General features: G+C 40.1%; 1 long non-coding RNA gene across 2 annotated transcripts in view; it reads left to right on the top strand.

The window, feature by feature from the left end:
- Nucleotides 1-94: 94 nt before the first annotated feature.
- Nucleotides 95-6000, top strand: part of LOC137915889 (uncharacterized) — a 36303-nt gene continuing 30397 nt past the window's right edge. Inside the window, exons 1-2 of one of the 2 annotated variants that reach the window (XR_011106449.1) lie at nt 95-151; nt 337-397. This is a non-coding gene — a long non-coding RNA (uncharacterized lncRNA). Of the gene's footprint in view, nt 230-336; nt 398-6000 lie in introns of both variants that reach the window. The other variant, XR_011106448.1, reaches the window with a different exon arrangement.

Below are 6000 nucleotides of genomic sequence, written 5' to 3'. Positions count from 1 at the left end.
AGGGTCTGGACTTTAGGAGTAATCTTCCCTATTGGTGGATCTTGAAAATGAACCGCACACATATATGGTAAGAGCAAAGCAGCCTGCAACGGGATCTATCCTGGCAAGCCGTCCCCAGCATTAAAAAAAAGCCACTCGGCTTCCCTTCCACGTAATCATTTTTGTAATGGCAATTTACATTACAGTTATAGATGTGTTGATCTGCCAAATGATCTGTGAAGTTGATTATGTATGTTGCTCGAGAAGCTTTTGCATGACATATGTGGCTGTGGCGTTCATTGTGTGTGTTAGCCCTTCTGATTCGTTTCTCTTTAATTGTTTTGTCTTCTAATCCAGTATAGAAAGCAAACAGCCTCAGCCCAGGTCCTGCGTACTTTTCTGATATGAAGAGAATACGGTAAGCCTTGTTTGTTTGTTTACTGGAAAATACAACCCACGCCTTCCATGCAACAGAGGCTGCATATTGATTTTAATGCACTCTAAAGTTAGTCATCACGCAACATTCTCACAGCTCTGACCTCAGTGCTGTGATCCATCTTTCCAGCTTTAAAACCGTGAAATTCAAACTGAGAAGCCTACATGCCTTATAAAAAAAAGGATTTCATGCAGCAACGCCACATTTTTATGTCTTCTATGAAACTCAATCCTGTATATATGTGTGGTTAGTGTGACTGCATGCTTTGCAATCTGAGCTTTCACTTGAAAAATGTTTATCATGTGTGACTTTATTGCACTTAAAATTAAACTGTTTCAGCTTTGTACAGACAAAAATAGAAGCATGGCTTGATTACAGTCACGCATATATATTTTAGGCTTTTTTTCTTTTTTTTTTACTGCACCCACATGTGGACCTATATTCACAAGCCGCTCTGCTTTAAGCATTTTGTTTTTTTAAATCCAGTCTCAGCTTTGTGGGCCACCTACCTGTTCACCGTGCTCTCTTCTCGGTTCCCCTTCAGACAGCAATCTGGTCAGGCTGTGCCTGTCCTTATCTGCCCCCCCCCCAGTGTAATAGATCCTTCCAGCAGTGTGCTTGATGCTGGATGATGCACTACTGACTTACCGAGAGACTGCCAAAAAGCTGTCCAAGCTTTTTGGTATTCGCTGTAACCTACAACGCCATTGGAGATTGAGTGGGCAGTGAATCAGAGAGTCGAGGGGGGCAGCTAAGGCTGGTCCAAGGTAGATATAATCACACAATCATTTGTTCTCATACAGCAACACAAATAAAGATCTAGTTTGCGTGTTTAAAGGACTACAATGTAAGTATAACTGAGTAACATGGCTATGACTTTATTAGGTTTACTTTGTGTGCCAATGGGATTGTTTAGCTCTTAAACATTTTTGTTATTTTCTTGTTCTCTCTTGTTTTTTTCAAGGTTAATCATAAACTAAAAGAAAATGGATCTATGATTAAAAATATTGCTGATTACTACAATTCATTTAACAGCTCAGCTGAAATGATCGCTAAAACCAACATAATTGTATTTTTATTTTTTCCATCTGTGAAAGGCCGTTTTCTCATGACTCCTTCATGTGAAGTGAATTAAAACATCCAACACCTGAGACAAAGTAATTACCTTGTTATCCTTACCCCTCAAACTCTCAGCCGTCTCATTCTTTTCTTTCCCGTCTTTAAGACTCCACCTCCTCTGACTCCCAGCCTCACTTCCACCTCATTTGCTATTAGCTCTAACTGCTCTTTGATATTCCTGTCTGCTCCCCCCCGGAGCGCTGTCTTATTTCATCCTCGTCCACTGATGCATCTTCCACCTCACTGACAGACACGTGTATAGCTCCATTCAATATGAGCCATTTATTAAATATAACTAATAAATGTTCCTGCATGAAAACGCAACTGACTCCTCCTCATATGTCTGCACTCGCAATATTTCTGCTCTGGGTAATTTTAATAGTAGAGAATCAAAAAGACATTCTTTTATTTTTTTAATCAACCGTGGATATTGTTTTGCAGCTTCAGGGTCTGCACCAGACCATTAGGAGAGGTAATGCCTTCAGACCCTGTGAGGAGCAAGGGTCTAATGGGGGCACGCCATGAGATTTCCTGCTGTTGAGCTTATCTCTGGCAGAGCTCAGCACCCAGAAGCAGAAATAAATCAGGAAATATAAGTCATACTTTTAGTTGTAAAATTACCTCGACAAATTAATAACATTTCTTTCGCCGTGGGTTCAAACTGAGTGCTATTAGCTCTGTACAAGCCTGTCAAGAAGTTCTTCTCTCAGCACTCTGAACTTAACTTTTCTTTATTTTGGGAAACACACAAATTATATGTGTCAAGGAAGAGGTATAAAAGTTATTTTGGAGTATAATGGCCAGACATACAAGATTGTTTTACTTTTCTATTTGCTAGATAGTTGAGACTTGCACACACACACACACACACTCAATCAACCAGTGATACAGAGGAGGCAGCTATAAGTATCTTACCTTTTTCCACCTGAGTAACTGAATGTTCGCTTTTCACTGACTACACAGTGGCGTTCATCGTGAAGACTCAATTTGAGCAGAATGATACTTTAAGATGTTACTGAAAAGTGCATTAAGGTTCCCGCACTGGAGTCTGCAGAACAGTTAAGTGCTGATCACACAGAGAAAACCGGTAGCCTGATGTAAGTCAAACAATGTGCCACAATGCTGTCGCCGTAATAGCTCAAAGGTGCAGTGAGGGAACGGCTTGTTTCGGAGTGAAGCGGCTGAGTGGATGCTATCTTGTGAAATTTCATAAATTGCAGAATGAAAGCACAGAGGGCTTCGGTTTCTTTGTCTTTGCTGTAAAGTGAGGAACAAGGTAAAATTAAATAACACTCCAATCAAGTAAAATCCTGCATTCACATTGTATTTAGTCTTCTAAGCAAATGTCACCGTGTGATTCAACTCTGAGCGTTCTTTGGTGGAATCAAAATGTTGCCTGCCTCATTTATTCCCTCTATAATGGAAGAGAAGATCGAGGAACCTAAAACTCATCATTCTCACTGGTTTTTTTTTGGTCATTCTGTTCTCACCACTTTTACTGCCTCAGACTTATTCTGTTTAATCCACTGACCTACACATTCTCTTCCCTGTTCTCTTGCCTTGAAGTGGTGAAAAACTCAAAGCTCAGAACACTCATAAAGCTGCCACCTGTTGTTGGTGCATGCCGGAAGGCCTGACTTGGCACGGCCATTTACCCCCATTCTCCCATCACGCCCACCCCCCTTGCCCTCCAGTCTCCTTTTACTTGGGACTTATGTTCAACTAATGTTGTTTATGTCACTACCGGGAAGAAGTAATTGAAAATGAAATAGAAACATGTTGGTGGCTTACTGCTGCAAAGGTCAAGAGCAACAAGTGAATTGTGAATTACGACTTGGAGCCCAGGGTTGAGGGCAGCCAAACATTGTGACATCATTTTTAGCACCTCAAAACTTCATCACTCGGCATTGGCTTTTTTTTCTTCCTGTAATGATCTTTCCACAACATTATATTTTAATGGCCAGTGCTTTTCTTTACTTATTTTCATTCCTGCATTTGTACAAATAATTACACAAACAGCAGTTAATCAGCCGAATTAATATTGCATGGGCAAGAAAAAAAAACAAATAATTGTACCAGATAATGCTATTTTTAAATGTGATCCTGAAATGTCTTTGTTTTTGTTTTTTTCTCTCTCGTAACTGCCCCCCCCCCCCCAAAAAAAAACAAACAAAAAAAAAAAACAATCAATACACCAAATGTACTTGAAAAGGCCATACAAATGGTACAAGTACAATATAAGGTGCTTTGAGTTTCTCAAATAATATGACACCTTTACAGACTAACTTACACATTTACAGATTAAAACAACAATAAACCACAGATATGTAATAATAAAAAATACATTATATGTGTTATTGTAAAAAATAGACTTATGATCCGTCCATCTTCTTGTAGACGAGATGAGACAATCATCTCGTTTCCAACCGCTTTATCCGCCTCGCAGGTCACGTGATTTGCTGGAGCCTATCCCAGCTAACTGCGGGGAGGGGGCGGGGAACACCCTGGACGTGCCGCCGGCACATAGCGGTGCTACACATAGACAACCACGCATATACACACAGACAATCAGCTGGCTGTGGGGTTTTTTTGAGTTGGGAGAAAGCGGCGAACCCGGAGAAAGCCCAGACAAACATGGGGAGAACATTCAGAACTCTGCACAGGAATCGAACCGAGAACCGTCTTGCTGAAAGGCGACAGAGCTATGATGGTGACTAAATAAATACAAAACCTTGAAATTTTAAATCAAATAAAAGATAAGCAGTAAAATCCATGAGAGAAGTAATTAGCTTCTTCATCTTTGGAGTCAAAGTAGCCTTGGTTTGAACTGCCACTCTATTTGTTGACTTGCCCAGTGCTTCTGACCTCCCTATTTAGTCAGTTCAGTCTCGGCTATAGATAGCACTGCTCTATTATAGTCTTTACTGATAATGCTGCTGGAATTCAGAAGCCTAATTCTTTAAGGCTCAGTAAGCTCAGTGAACTTCACATTAAACTCAACATCAGATTCTTCTGTATTTCAGGATATTTTCTTTTTTGTTTCACACAGAAAATGCTTTTGTTTTTGTTTTTTTACAAATGAATCAGGATTTGAAATGAGTTTATACATCTGTACTGATTTATACGTCTTAAATCAGATGTCAAAAGTCTTTCACTAATAAAAGTGTAACTCTGCATTACAAACATGGTAAGCTCAGCTATCCTAAAGCTAAACTCTACACTCTGCTCAAGATATTTGGTTATAATCATGAATCCAGAATCCACTGATGACTCCAGTCACATGACTTGGCTTCAAGTCAAGTTCGCTTCAAGACTGTATCACCACTTCCTTTGAATTAAAGTCTCAGGTCATCTTATTTAAATTTACTCCATGAATAAATCCAACTGACTTTAATGTGATTGGTACAAAAGACCAATACAAGATAATATTTTCCATTTAGTGAGTAGATAAACAGAATATTATCACAGTGGAAAGTAAATCTTTACACCAAAATAGTCTTGTAATAATAAACGATGCTCAGACTATCTAGAGTTGGTCATGTGCAGCTATTTCTGTCCTGCTGTCTGTCTATGTTGGAATGTGATAAACAGACTGGGAAACCGTTTTCACTTTGCAGTCAGGGACCTTTAAGCATAACCACTGACTAACTAGGAGAGTGTTATTGCACTTGAATCTCTCGAACAGTGGAACTTAAACAGTCAACAAGCATCTCTGGATTCTTACAGCTGTAGAGGTACTCAAGATGACCTTTTGTGACTCGTCACAGGTTTCGCTGAACTCTTGCTTTTAGAAATGTCACCTCAATGTGACCTTGTCCAACAACGTAGTTAGAACGCCTGAGATCAAACCTGAAGGGTGTGGTACATCTGTTTGTGGCATGTCATCTGTTATCTGTGGATCTGCCTGTGAAGCAGCCGTCAGACCTGCTATTGATACAATGGATCTTACATTATTACACAAATCAGCATGTGTATGTACCAGAGGAGGCGCGGATACAGGCTCTGGTGTCGGTGGCCTGGGAACAGCCAGGGTTTAAAATAGCCCCTGTGGAAACTGATCTTCTGTGCTGAGCTGCGCTGAAAACCATCTAGATTAAATGTCTAGTCCATTTTAGAGCGTCAGAGTATAAGGCATAAAAAACCTTGTCAGCACCATTGTATTTCTTTCTTTCTGCATCCCTGCCGCTTCCGATGTAACCACACATGCTAACAGGTTTAGCTTGGTTGCTTCGTTACACTCTGCATTGTGTCTGGTGCAGCCACCAGATGGCAGTGATGCACTTCATTGTTTGGCACCGCCCCGACAGGCCTTCTTCAAAGAAGGGGAAAAGTTGACCAAATAAAAAATGATGAAGATATGGAGTCATCTGGTCACACTTTAGATAACCTGATTATGTGAATATGACTTTGCGCTCCCGTTGTGTCTTGGAATATTTGTGATCACAGGACGATTTTTTTAATAAACA

This window comes from Brachionichthys hirsutus, unplaced genomic scaffold (assembly GCF_040956055.1).
Source record: "Brachionichthys hirsutus isolate HB-005 unplaced genomic scaffold, CSIRO-AGI_Bhir_v1 contig_1441, whole genome shotgun sequence".
NCBI classification, from domain to species: domain Eukaryota; kingdom Metazoa; phylum Chordata; class Actinopteri; order Lophiiformes; family Brachionichthyidae; genus Brachionichthys; species Brachionichthys hirsutus.
The sequence above is the reverse complement of the archived record's forward strand: the minus strand, read 5'-3'. Positions and strand labels throughout refer to the sequence as shown.